General features: G+C 45.1%; 1 protein-coding gene and 1 long non-coding RNA gene across 2 annotated transcripts in view; one reads left to right on the top strand and one right to left on the bottom strand.

The window, feature by feature from the left end:
* The window catches only part of DISC1 (DISC1 scaffold protein), a 369,386-nt gene extending 364,059 nt beyond the window's left edge, over positions 1 to 5,327 (bottom strand). Inside the window, exon 1 of the mRNA XM_043543293.1 lies at positions 405 to 5,327. The gene's annotated coding sequence lies outside the window, so the exon portion shown is untranslated. The remainder of the gene's footprint in view (positions 1 to 404) is intronic.
* LOC122465123 lies at positions 603 to 10,331 on the top strand. The gene is made up of 2 exons (XR_006289705.1): positions 603 to 707; positions 9,412 to 10,331. It is a non-coding gene; the product is annotated as an uncharacterized LOC122465123 (long non-coding RNA).
* Positions 10,332 to 14,696: the final 4,365 nt, after the last annotated feature.

The following is a 14,696-nucleotide window of genomic DNA, read 5'->3' as shown; positions in this document are numbered from 1 at the left end:
TTGGCCATTATTTTGCCCAGGAATAAGGTCAGTCTAATTGGCCTATAGCTACCCAGGTCATCCTGCTTACCTTTTCTGAACACTAACCCAATGGTAGCATGTCTTCTAGTCTTCTGGTATTTCCCTGGTATTCCAAGATGTATTCCAAAATTAACATCAGCAGCCCAAAGATCTTCTCAGTCTGCTGTTTTAGCGCTCTTAAGTGCAAGTTATCCTGGCCTGCTAATTTAAAAATGTTTATCCCTACTGGATGTTTAACATCCTCCTTTGTTACTAATGAGGGGAAAGTACTTCATCGTCCGCAGGGGATACGAACACATCATTCTGCTTCTTCCAAATATAGAACAGAAACATTTATTGAACACTTCTGTTGTTTTTTTTTGCACCATTATTAACCATCTTACCATCTCTATCAAGTGATGGGTCTTGTGATACAGGGAGCAGTGGGAGAGTGCTAGATATATAAACTCAAGGCTAATTAAGGCGTGGTTCCCTGTAGACTAGGGAAGGTGGCTGCAGGTTAATTGGAGCACCTGCAGTCAATTAAGGCCCTGTTCCGAACCTAATAAAACCCCCTGCGTCAGACAGAGAAGGAGAAAGGACTGGAGCGGTGTTGTGAGATTTGGAAGACCTGAGAACTGGAGTAAGGGAGACCCTACCCTACAGCATCTAAGGATTGGGGGTAACCCCACCTAAGGGGGACAAGGGTAAGAAACCCACAGGGGTTGAGAGGGGCTGGGACTCAGAGTGAGGAGTGAACCCAGACTCCTCCCCTACCACCTTCCCGGGCTAGTAGCGGAGGCCCTCGGCACTCAAGAGCAGGGGCAAAGGGTGGCATCTTAGCTCCCTGCCAAGAAAAGCGCAGGAGCTACCAAACTGAAATTGGCCATCTTGCCACTGTCTATACTACTGTTAGAATTTCTTTTGTTCTTAATATACTTAAAATCCTTTTTATTGTCCTTAGCCCTGCCAGCCATAGGTTTTTTTTTCCCTGATGTTGTTTTTATTTCTAATTGCTGCCTTCCCTACACCCCTAATGTAGTTTGTCATCTGACAACTGCGGGGGAGAGGAGGGGAGCCAGAGGGTAAAATAACAGGACTCTACACATCTTAGTCAATAGGAAAAAAATAAATTACATTTGGTGATCAGAGCTTCACAAGTCCTTGCTTGTTGACCAGGCATAAACATTTCTCTGACTGCCTATCGGCTAAGCCCGTAGCCAACCCTGTATTACTACTCTGCTGGCAGAAATGCTGCTGGCTATATGCTTAGAATTTTCAAGGAAACATTCTGGTTGGTGATAGAAACCACACTTAAACAATTCTGGGAAACTTAGTTGTCTAAAATAGATCTTTACTTCAAAAAACTAAGCTAGATGAATTTAAAAACCTCTCATTTTAATCTCAGACTCAGGAAGTAACATCAGACAACACAAAGATTGTCATTTGTTGAGGCCTGGAAATAGGAAGTGGGTTCAGTTTCAGACACCATCAGATAATGCCATTGCCAGAGGATGTTATTACAGTTTTAGGCTAAATATAAATAACTTGTCTTATGCAGTACAAACTATCTGTTGGCTATGGTCAATTATTGTGAGAGAATACATGGAAGTCTGCCTGCTGGACTTGTTGGATTTCTAACTGAAGATATAATGCACTCTTGTGTATGGTGTATTGTTATCTCCTACTACAATAATGTTCTAATTCTGTTGCCTGTATTTATGGACCTACTTTAATGCATTGGTGGTAAAATAATAGGCCAAGTGGATTGTTCAGTAAACTAATCTAAGCCAAATCCATAATAAGGGATTACTTTCCATCAGAAAGTACAAACACCTCTAAAAGACTTATATTCCATCTGAATGAATTACTTTTCCTACCACTTGTCAGCATTAGGAATTGGCCAGTGGCCCAAGGCCTACACTTTACTCAACAGGCTAATAAAATATTGATCAGCAATGCCAAATAGCCAGCTGCACATAGAATAGCAATTGTGGAGAAAAGGTTGTAGTGATTGCTGCCAAAATATTCATCTTGGTAGGATTCAATGTCAAGTAATTTCACTTTTGTGTGATTCAAAATCCTGATCTCTGTAATAAAACCTTCACAAGAACAGAAAATACCCTAAAGAGTTAGTCCAAAAGTGGACAGTGGCCTGGAAACTGAACTGCCCTCCTTCTCCCGGGAGAAAAGCCCTCCAGAAAAGAGAAGAGGCATAGGGGCAAAGCAGTGTGAGGAAAATATGCACAGCCGCTCCTAGCTTGGTGTGCTTATCCTGGAGACAAACAGATGTCTGAAAATGGGGGTGTGAACCCAGCACCTCTCATAAGCAACACACTCACTTAGCAACATCTAAAAGGAACAGTCAAAGGAAGGAAGAGAACAGAACAAAACAAACCCAGGGCAGGAATGAATTCTCCAACCTTCTGCAGTTTGTTCCATTGCTAAACCAATAATCAGGGCAAACTTGGGTCCTGTTTCAGGATGGAATCCAGACCTCACTGAAGCTAATGGAAGAACTCTCATTGAGTTCAATGGGGCTAGGATTTCACCCTCAGCCTCTAAAATAGGCTAAACCCAGACTTTGCACTTGCCTTTGAAACATACGAGCATGCCAACATATTCAGTATACAATATGATGTCCAGGTATAGCAATGCTATCAGGTTTATTATTTAATTGTCACATATATTTTTCTCTGGATGCTATCACAGAAAACAGAAGGATCCCAGCAAGAAGGAATGTATGGGTCTTGACAGGGCCACGTTTCTCAGCTATGTGCTACTTAAAAGGTTAAACCTGGGATGGCACCATTCAAAATATTAAAGCTGGCCCCTGCAAAATATTCTTCTAAGTCGAATGAAGGCCATTAGAACTGTGCAGAAGTGTGATGTCAACTGCTGAAAGATGAAAGTGTCGCTTCTCCCTTTACTCTCTTATTTCCTCATTCTTTTATATATCTTTAAAAGGAACAAGAACAAAGATATCTAGTTGGCTTATGAAAGAAGAACAAAATGGTTTTGGATTGTCAGGTCTGTAGCATGGAGTCTGAGTATTGTGGGGTGGGGAAAAGATATTACAGTTACATTTCAGAAGGACAGCCTCCCTTTTGCAAGTGCAGTTTGCGCCCTGATTACATTGTATTGAATAGTGGGCAAATTCTCAGATTTGTGCCTACAGTTAATTTTTCCATTGCCAAAAGGTGGCACCAAATGTTCTGGTACAAACTGCACCTATGAACAGGGAAGCCATGCCTCAGCCCTTGTGAAAATGTACCTGCAAACAAAAGGGAGAAGAAAAGCAAGAGAAGAGGGAGTATATGGTGAGACAGAGGAAAGGATGAAGGAAGAGCAATGGAAGGACGAAGTCAAAAGAGGAAAAGTGGGAAATGAAAGAAAAGAGATGAATCATGAGAGAAAAGGGAGCAAGAGAAAGGAAACTGGAGAAGAGTTATCCCTAAAACTAATATCCCTAATTAGAAAAAAACAAAAAAAACAAATCAAATGTCTGGGAATGGGGAAGAGGCAGAGAGAAGGCAAAAGGGGATAGCTGAGCAGCGTGGTGACGTGCACCAAAACCTTCAATTTCTCCCTCCACATAATCTTATGAAGGGGCAACTGCTGCTTGTCAGAAGAAGCCATCTCCTCCACATTTCCTGTGAAACAGGGTGGGATTTCCCATTAATGATCAGTAGAACTTTAGGTCTCCCATCAGACCTGGAAGATCCCTTGGATGAGCAGGTTACTTTAGATATAGGGTTACTGTTCCAGTTCACTCCTGATTAGACTTGGGCAAATTTTTTTGGACAAGGAGTTTATCTGATGAAAAACAGTTTGGGTCAACCCAAAACTATTAGCGAACTTGACACAAATAGTTCCAGCCATTCACAAACCAGCCAGAAGAGGAGGCCGTGGTGGTGACCCAGTGCTGATGCTTCCCTCCCACTTTTATAATCTTTAGCCCAGTAGTTAGGACACACATGTGGGCAGGGGAGACCCAGGTTTGAATCCCCACTCTAGAGCAGACCTGAAACAGACTTTATCGATGCACTGAAAATTCAGAAATATTCAGATTTGCTTCAATCTTTTTTTTTTTTTTTTTGGTAGCAGTTCAGAAAAAATATTCACTCATCTCTACTCCTAATACTCTTCAAACTTGTCTGCCTTTTGTAGTGACAACAAAAGAGATTCAGTTAGTCAGGAGTCAGCAAAAGGAAAAAGAAACAACCCTGCAAATTGAACGTTCTGTGCAATTGTTAGCAGAACAAATAGGGAAGCTGCAGTCCAAATGACAAAGTATGTACATATAGAATTTCTAATTTACATTTTTAAAATTCCTTTTTAGGACCTGATTAGTTGCCAACTTTTTTGAGATTTTTCTGCTAGAACAGATGAACTCCCCCCTCACATATACCACCAAAAAACCTCTCAGTTCTCCAGTGTCACTGGAATCTTGCATTGTTTCAAGACTTAAGTGTTTCTTTTATTAGCAGTATACTGGGGAAGTTAGAGAAAGCTACACAGCTGTACAAAAATTACAGCCCCTTAATACTTATAGATTTACCGCCCAGCAAAATATTTACTATTAAAATCTTGCACGTGGTTTGTAAAGTTAGATAGAGTTAACACGTAATATTGTGGTGAATATTAGCAATTTTAAAATTGCTTTAGTGGGGGTCATTGTCTTTAACAGAGATTTACAAATATGCAAAAAAGCAGAGGCAACTTGTGAGGGCGGGGAGGGGTCACCTGCCCTCCCAGATTGCTGGGTCACATGGTGCAACCAGGCCCCCTCCCTGCACAGCAGCTAAGCTAGTGAACTGCACAGGGCAGGAACAGGGAGAGGCAGAGGCAGGAGTTGAGGAACAGCTGAGAGCTGCTTAGGGGTGCTGCTGCTTTAATTCTGCCGGAAGAGGGAGAGGAACAGCTGGGAGCTGCAGGGAGGGGCTGCTGCTTTCCCAGAAGTGGGGGGCTGGCTTTCCAAAAGGGGGAGGACTGCCTGGAGGATGTAGGGGTGTGACTTGAGCTTTTCTGGGCTTGTTCCCCCCCTCCCGTCAGCAGGCACAGGTCATCTATGCAAAAAATCAATAAATTCACGATACATATGTGGAAATATTACTTCCCTGACGCCAACCTGCAATGCAACTATTAAGAAAATTATGAATCAGAAATGTAGAGCTAGAAGGTACGTTGAATGGTCATCCAGACCAGCACCCTGCACTGAGGAAGGACCAAGTAAACCTAGAATATCCCTGAGAGGTGTTTGCCCAACCTGTTCTTAAAAACCTCTAGCGATGGGGATTCTACAACCTCCCAATTCCAGAGCTTAACTACCCTTATAGTTAGAAAGATTTTCCAGCTATCTCCCCTAAATCTCCTTTGCTGCAGATTAAGTTTATTAATTCTTGCCCTACCTTCAGGGGACATGGGGAACAATTGATCACCTTCCTCTTTATAACAGCCCTTAACATATTTGAAGATTGCTATCAGGTCCCCCCGTCAGTCTTCTTTTCTCAGAACTAAATATGACCATTTTTTAAATCTTTCCTCATAGGTCAGGTTTTCTAAACCATTTATAATTTTTGTTGCTCTCCTCTGGACTCTCTCCAATTTGTCCACATCATTCCTTAAGTGGTGAACCCACAACTGGCCACAGTACTCCAGCTGAGACCTCACCAGTGCCAAGTAAAGTGGGACAATTACCTCCCAAATGGTACACATGACACTCCTGTTACTACACCCTACAACCATATTAGCCTTTTTTACAACTGCGTCACATTGTTGACTCACATTCAGTTTGTGATCACAGTAACCCCCAGATTCTTTTAAGCAGTACTACTACATAGCTGGTTATTCCTCATTTTGTAGCTGTGCATTTGATTTTTCCTTCCTGAGTGAGATATTTTGCACTTGTCCTTATTGAATGTCTTCTCATAGATTTCAGACCAATTCGTCAAGGTTGTTTTGAATTCTAATCCTGTGCTCCAAAGTGCTTGCAATTTTATAAGCATAACCTTTATTCCATTATCCAAGTCATTAATTAAAATACTGAAGAGTACTAGACCCAGGACAGACCCCTGCAGATCTCTACTAGATACCCCCTCCCAGTGTGACAGCAAATCATTGATAACTACTCTTTAAGTATAGTAATTTAATCTAGACCACATTTCCCTAGTTTGCTTATGAGAATGTGATGTGAGACTGTGACAAAAACCTTACTAAAATCAAAATAGATCACGTCTACTGCTTCCCCCCATCCACTAGGCCAATAATTCTGTCAAAGAAGGAAATTATGTTGGTTTGACATGATTTGTTCTTGACAATTGTATGCTGACTATTCCTTATAAGCTTATTATTCTCTAGGTGGTTACAGATTGATTAATAATTTTAATAAAAAATGGTATTGTGCCAACAGCTGGACTACAGAGCACTGACAAATATTTTGAAGTGCATTCGCTGTTGGACAAAGGTTTTTTGAATAAAGGCTGCGTGAAGAGTGAGCTCCCCTAACAGCATCTGGAAGTCCCTGCTGCAATCATATGTGCCTGTGATATAATGTACAGAAAAATTACAAAGAGGCAAAAAAGAAAAGGCAGGAAATTCTCACAATTGCCTATTTCCCTTCACTAAATCAAGCAATTGCCTGATCATAAAACTTGACTGAATTGTGGGAGTGAGTCATAGCATTCAAATCTAGAGTATCCACTAATTGTTTTCATGGAAGAGGCTCGGGGAAGTACAAAGAAGGATTTTATAGGATATTGTTTTACTGATATGTGACCTCTGTGTTCCTCTCAATGCTAGCAAATCTAGTCATTTCAGTTTAAAAGCTTACTTTGTATTGAATTTCCATAGTGATATTTATCTTCCAGTTTTGAGCACCACAGGATAGAAAATTACTCCTTGCCTGTGGCAACTCTGGAGCTCTGGGGAAGGAGCTCTCTGCTGCCATCTAATGGTGAACTGGAGGAAGAGATGGAATGGGCCAGACCTTATGTGCATATTGTTCCCAGTGGTGAGCTGGAGCCGGTTCGCTAGAATCGGATGTTAAATTTAGAAGCCCTTTTAGAACCAGATGTTCTGCGAGGGACAACCGGTACTACAAGGTCTTCTAAATTTAACTGGCCAAAAGTGGCATCTTAGGCACCGACTCCTTGGGTGCTCCAGCCCAATTTTGGTGGGTGCACAGCACCCACCGGCAGCTCCCCTCCCCGCCCCACCCCCAGCTCCACCCCACCTCCGCTCCGCCTCCTCCCCTGAACACGCCGCCCCGCTCTGCCCCCCACCCCAGACTTCCTGCGGCAGCACCCACCGGCAGCTCCCCGCCCTGCGCCCGGCCCCACCTCACCTCACCTCCGCTCCGCCTCCGCCCCTGAATGCACCAACCCGCTCTGCTTCTCCGCCCCCCACCCCAGACTTCCTGTGAATCAGCTGTTCGCGCGGGAAGCTGGTGCAGGCTGAGAAACAGGCTGTGGCTTCCCGCTCAGGCCCAGGGAGGCGGAGGTGAGCTGGGGCGGGGGGGCGCAAGAAGGGCCGCCCGCACCGCAGCAGGTAACCGGGGGGGGGGGGTGGCAGGGAAACTGCTCCCCGCCCCCGCTCACCTCCGCCACCCTTGGCCTGAGCAGGAAGCCACGACCTGCTTCTCAGCCGTCCCCAGCTTCCCACCGAACAGCTGATTCCCGGGAAGCCGGGGGGGCGGAGAAGCAGAGCGGGTTGGTGCGTTCAGGGGCGGAGGCGGAGCGGAGGTGAGGTGAGGTGAGGTGGGGCCGGGCGCAGGGCGGGGAGCTGCCGGTGGGTGCTCTGCACCCACCAAATTTTCCCTGTGGGTGCTCCAGCCCCAGAGCACCCACGGAGTCGGTGCCTAAGGCGCCACTTTTGATGTGATCACTGGGGGAGCGGCTGCACCCCCTGCTCCCTACCAGCTACGCTCCTCTGCCCCTAGGAGCCAGAAGGACCTGCCGGATGCTTCCTGGGAGCTGCCCCAGGTAAGCACCTCCGGGACTCCCCACCTCGCCCCCGGGCAGGTGCCTCTGGCTCTTAGGGGTGGGGTGGGCACCCACTACGGTGGCCCACGAGACCCTCCTGCCTGGTTCTGGGGGCAGTCAGGGGACAGGGGTGGATGGGGCTGGGGGGGCATCAAGGAACATGGGGGGGGCAGGAGTCCCAGGGGGCGGGAGTGGGCAATGACCCCCTTGTGGGGTGAGGAGGGAACCCGTTGTCAAGATGCTGGCAGCTTATCACTGATTATTCCCATCATCCCGGTATGAACAACTTGGTCATTTTGGTTAAGATTCATTTAAGTTTTGTGGGTACGGGTAATGAAATGTTATAATCCTTATTGTGTAACAAAAAGACAATAGAACTGTACTTTCTTTGCCCTGAGTGACAATAGACAACACAGAGGCAGTGGCAACATGCCCCTACACTGCACCGCTAGAACTGAAATCACTATAGGTGGGTTAGGAGCATGAGGACCCAGACTCAGCATCACACACAGAGGCAACAATGTTGTGAAAAATGGCTTACAGGGAACATTATGATGAGCGATCTTATGGAGACAGCATTGCATCCAGAGATGGCACAGAGACAGCATCCCGCTAGAGATCACACAAAGCTGGTAGGAAGGTAGACACGAACCATGCCTGCCGATAGTGGGGGGTCAGAGTGAGAGCAGCCAGTTTCAGCAGTGTTATTGAGCATGCTCTGTCCATGTGAGCTGCTCAGTACAAACCAAGCAGCAAATCGGAGGGGCACATGACCCACCATGCATTGCCTCTGTAGGAAGGCATGTCTCCATGGAAGCCAGGCATAAGCACCAACTCCATGGGTGCTCCAGACAGCCCCTAAAAAGCTTTCTTAGCAGAGAGGGTTATTTGTGTAGTTTTTATTATCTAATTTTTCTGTTACTCTTCAGGAGTCTTACAACTTTTCTTATTACTAGCTGAACATTAGTATGTCAGATACTTACATGTGCTTGTCTACAATTCACAGAACCCCACTCACTGCTTTCCTGTTGCACATAAGAACTAAAAACTCAGAGCCAATGCCTACAAGTCTGTACTCAAGCAAACTCCTAATGACTCTAATAAGAGTATGTGCGTCATTGGAGGACTATTGCTGTCAGCATTATTAGTGTGTTGGAGCTACCACATGGCACTTTGGCAGGGGTTTTCAAAAAGGCTTATAGGGATTGAGTGCCCCGTTTCATGTTTAAATACAATGGGAGTTGGACGTCAAACTTCCGTTGGCCCCAGAGAAAATCCCAGTCTTTGTTAAGTTGGTTTGAGGCAGAAACAGTCTGGAAAACATCTCTCAAAACTGATCTCTCCCCAAGGCAATGTAACTGTACCTGGTCTCCAATAAGGCCAGCAACACATTCTTCAACAATAATCCCCAAAGCATTTTGTATTACAGAGCGGTGTCTGGCCCCATTGAAGCTACAGGAGGCTAAAGAGGCTCAGATTTGACTGTGATGAACACCGTATAACTACTTGGATGGATTACCTTATGACTGAGGGCCTGGTCCTGTGTGGTACTGAACAGCTTCAGCTCCCATGGAGCCCAGCTTGCAGAGGCCACTCAGCCTTTGCAGGGTTGCGCCCACAGAACAATGGCTTAAATAAAGTTCCAATACTTTAATACATCTTCTTTAGGGATGTGCCTCATAAGCAACTTTTTCACCACCTCTACAAAGAAATACATCTTCCCAGTGATATTTCCAGCACTTTCATTTCATATGTAGATGTGAAGTCTTGTGATTTGTAAGTTACATATAGGTTCAATCTTAGTATTGCCTGGAGCACCCACCACCACAGTATCTCTGAGGTTCTCCCCCCCCCTTGTTTGATTTAAACCTAAAGCATACCTAAAGCTCAACATCCAAAAAGGCTCATAAACTTCTTGCACAGGTAACATGCTCATAATGTAAATGAAGGTAATTTAGGGTTCAATTCTGCAAACACTTATTAGTACATGTAATCCTTATGTATGAAAGCAGTGACTTCAAATGGCATCATGCAAGCAAAGACTGCTCACTTAAGTGTTTTCAAGGTTAAGTCCTAAAAATTAAGCTCTTCATGGACATGGTCTTTTATTGGACAGCAGGTAGCAGAACCTGTACATATTTTCTCTGTACATAATTTACAGAGCTCTACCACCTTGTTTTACCAAAAATGGCCTGGACACAATGGTATAGAGCATCAACACCTAAAACAACACTCACTTCTAAATGCTTACTGCCAGATGTTCTGCAGCTTTTTTGACCAATACCTGCAGAGTACAGGATCTGTTAGACTAGATTTAAACATTTTTAGCTAATTTATCATCAACATTCATCCTTTACTCCCTCCTCCCTTCTTTAATGCTACAGCCACAATAGCAGCTCTCACAGCACAACTAACAAAGGACTCCCTTCCAATACAATGCAAATTTTGTATGTCTTTCACGCAAATTATACCCCAAAATTTTTAAGGTAATTAAATAGCACCTGTTATGTTGTTGTAAATATAAATTGAAAGTTCTCAGGGACAGAGCCTTGTGCTCCTCAGTGGCTTGTTCTCCTAAGTAACTCTGGCACTTTTGAAAATTCTTACCCTGTGTGAGTACCATGCTGAGTATAATCGGACCTTCATCCCCAGTTGGGGGATCGAGGAGCTATTGTTATAGATATAAACAACAATAACTGGGGTCTAACTTACTTAGCAACTCCTTTATTAAACTCCACACCCATTAAGCAACATTTATTATACATGAGATGCTGGACTCCCAGTTCCTAAAATAATCATTCTTTCAGCTCACATTCAAGCTCATCTTTTGCTGCACATATATGGAGAAACATGACAGACAACAAGTGTATAAAGTTATAGCCACAAGGGGCAGAAGCAGAATTGGAATCCTTAAGGAAGAGAAAGCACGGGGAAAAAAAGAGAAAATATTTCACACCACAAGATGGTAGCATTGACCTGTCTGAGTGCTCATGCTACATGTTATGAGTGAAATGTGTTCTGCTGTTATCCATTTGGCAGGACTCACAGGAGAGGTTTCATATACGTTCACTTTACTATTAAAGTGAGCAGGTGATGTATATCTCTGATTATTTTCGCTGTATTTATTTCAGCACAAATACAGATACACATTGAAACAGGGAAGACAGGCTGGGAAAATATGTAGCGCAAAAGAAAGTGGATACAAGCATCACTTTTTAAAGCTGATTTGAATTTCTCTGTAAATATTTTAAATGAACAGTATTATACCTACCTTTTGAATTTTGCTTGTTAATATTTTAGGTAAAAGGTGCATACAAATACTATTTACATTTAGATATATCGACAAAGGGATCTGAGCTGGTTCCTGTGTACATACTGGTGGCGTGTGTGTACAAAGGATTTCAAGATTAGAGGCAGTGTGGTCTAGTGTTGGGAGACCTGCCCCTACCATTGGCCTGCTGTGGGATCTTGGACAAGTCACTTCATCTATAAAAAGAAAAGGAGTACTTGTGGCACCTTAGCGACTAACCAATTTATTTGAGCATAAGCTTTCGTGAGCTACAGCTCACTTCATCGGATGCATACTGTGGAAAGTGTAGAAGATCTTTTATACACACAAAGCATGAAAAAATACCTCCCCCCACCCCACTCTCCTGCTGGCAATAGCTTATCTAAAGTGATCACCCTCCTTCCATCTATCTATGCCTCTCTTTCCCCTTCTGTTCTTTTGTCTGTCTTGTATATTTAGACTACAAACTCTTTGGAGCAGGAATTGTCTCTCCCTATGTGTCTACAGAGCACCTAGCACACTGGTTGGGACTTAAAGGCACTGCCGTAATGCAGATCATTATAAAAACAGAATAATAGAAGTGAAACATCATCCTGCTCTTTGCATCCCCAGCACAATTAGTAAACTGATGTCCAGTACTTTGAGCTGACACCACAGTTAGTCCAATTTTCAGAATCATAAAATGTGGGGCTGGGAGGGCCCTCAAGAGGCTATCTAATCCATCCCCCATGCTGGGACAGGTTTGAGGCCATGTCTACACTGCACTTTTGTTGATAAAACTTTTGTTGGTCAGGGCTGTGAAGAAAAAAAAACACCCTGACCAACAAAAGTTTTACCGACGAAAAGCGCTGGTTTGGACAGTGCTTTCTCGGCAGGAAATTCTCTCCCCACAACAAAGCTACCGCCCCTCATTGGGAGTATTTTTATTTTGTTGGCAGGAGAGCAACAAAAATCGGCTACACTACGTACCTTACAGCGGCATGGCTGTAGTGGCACAGCTGTGCCCCTGTAAGGGGCGTAGTGTAGACATAGCCTAAGTATACCTACACCTCACCAGTTCTTAAAAACCTTCAGTGATAGACCGATGACCTCCCCAGCCTCCCTATGTAACCTATTCCAGTGCCTACCTCTCTCTATGAATTAGAAAACTTTTCCTAATATTTAACCTAAATCTTCCTTGCTGCAAATTAAGCCCATTACTTCTTGTCCTGTCCTTGGTGGACATAGAGAACAATTGATCACCATCCTCTTTATAACAACTTTTGACATATTTGAAGGGTATTATGTCCCCTCTCATCCTTCTCTTCTCTAAACATGCCCAGTTCTTTTAACCTTTCCTTCTAGGTCAGGTTTTCGAAACCTTTTATCATTTTTGTTACTCTCCTTTGGACTCTCTCCCACGTGTCCACATCTTTCTTAAAGTGTTGTGCTCAAAACTGGATACAATGCGCCAGTGGAGGCCCCACCAGCGCTGAGTAGATTGGGACAATTACCTCTCAGTTCTTACATACAACACATAATACACCCCAGAATATTTGCCTTTCTCATAACTGCATCACGTTGCTGGCTCATGTTCAATTTGTGATTCATTATAACCCCCAGAGTCTTTTCTGCAATATTACCTTCCTAGCCAGTTATTCCCCATTTTGTAGTTGTGCTTTGATTTTTCTTTTCTGAGCGTACTACTTTGCAGTCGTCTTCATTGAATTCCATCTTGTTGATTTCAGTCCAATTCTCCAATTTCTCAAGATCACATTGAATTCTAATCCTGTCCTCCAAAGTGCTAGCAACCCCTCCAAGCTTGGAGTCATCCACAGATTTTATAGTGTATTCACCATTCCATCATCTAAGTCACTAATTAAAATATAGAATAGATATAACAAATATTGAATGAGATACAACATACAATCCAAGGGGTTTAGTTTGGTTTTAAAAATTATTAACTATCCCCAGCTGGATTTCTGTTGGCAATGTCCTCTGGCATCTTGGTAGAAGTGGGTCTAGAGGAAGGATTACATGGAAAAGGTAGTGGCCTTGTGCAGTAGGAGGGAGTATCATGCCTACAGGGAAGAGTGGCAAGAAAAGCAAAGAGCTGTGGGACGAGTGAACAAATGGGAGCATGGTCCAACCGGATATCATAAGCCATAGGCAATGCATTTTATTTTTCCCTGGGGGTGCTCCACCCCACTCCGCCCCTTCCCCAAGGCCCTACCCTCACTCTACCTCTTTCCAACCTTGCTCTATCCATCCCCCCGAGGCTCCTGCCCGTCGCTCACTGCTCTCTGCCCTCCTTCAAATGCCTCCCCAAGTCACCAAACAGCTGATTGGCTGATTTATTTTCGGTGGGTACTTGAGCTCTTGAGCACTCACGGAGTCAGTGCCTATGTCATAAGCCAGGGCTGGGCAAACTACAGCCCGTGGGCCGGATCCAGCCCGTGGGCCGTTTTAAGCCAACCCGCAAGCTGCACCGTGCGGCTGGGCCCTGCTCTGGCTGGGGCGCAAAGTCGGGGCCGCACCATGTGGCTCGGCCCCTCTCCAGCTGGGGTGCTGGGTTGGGGGCTGCACCACGCGGCTCAGCCCTGCTCCAGTGCTCCAGCCAAGAAGCAAGGTCGGGGGCCGCACCACACGGCTCCCGGAAGCCGCGGCGTGGCCCCGCTCTAGCTCCTACACACTCCAGTGGGAGCTGCAGGGGCGGTGCCTGCAGATTGGGCAGTGTGCAGAGCCACCTGGCCGCGCCTCTGCATAGGAGCCAGAGAAGGGATATGCCACTGCTTCGGGAGCCGCTTGAGATAAGCGCAGCTCAGAGCCTGCACCCCCTGAGCCTCTCCCCACGCCCCAACCCCCACCCCAGCCCTGATGCCCCGCGCGCCCACTGAACCCCTCGGTCCCAGCCCAGAGCACCCTCCCACACCCCAAACTCCTCATCCACAGATCCACCCCAGAGCCTGCACCCCAATCCCAATTTTGTGAGCATTCATGGCCCGCCATACAATTTCTATTCCCCGATGTGGCCCTCGGGCCAAAATGTTTGCCCACCCCTGTCATAAGCTAAGCAAGGCCAAGGGGGGCAACACAGGACACTGGGCTTAATGAGCTGTGTGATCTTGTTTGGCAATGAAGGGCAGATCCTACGTGACAGAAACCTGTTTATTTAAATAATGAGGGGCGAGTGTGATTATAAAAGGGAAACCCTGGAAGGTAATTACAGTAAAAATATATTAGAAGCTGGGTTTAGAAATCTAATAGCAGGGGCTCAGAGTTCAGATCGCAGACAGCAGAGGTAAGGCACAATAGTACCAAAGTGTCAGCCTGATGGCCTATGGGAGGAGCTGGGAGAAGACACATGACATCAGTACTGGCCAGTACTCAGGGAGGTACTGACTGGCTGAAGAAGAAGTTGTAGGCAAACACTCCTCTGCTATGTT

This window comes from Chelonia mydas, chromosome 3 (assembly GCF_015237465.2).
Source record: "Chelonia mydas isolate rCheMyd1 chromosome 3, rCheMyd1.pri.v2, whole genome shotgun sequence".
In the NCBI taxonomy this organism is placed as follows: Eukaryota; Metazoa; Chordata; order Testudines; family Cheloniidae; genus Chelonia; species Chelonia mydas.
Note: the sequence above shows the minus strand (reverse complement) of the source record. Positions and strands in the feature narration are given on the sequence as shown.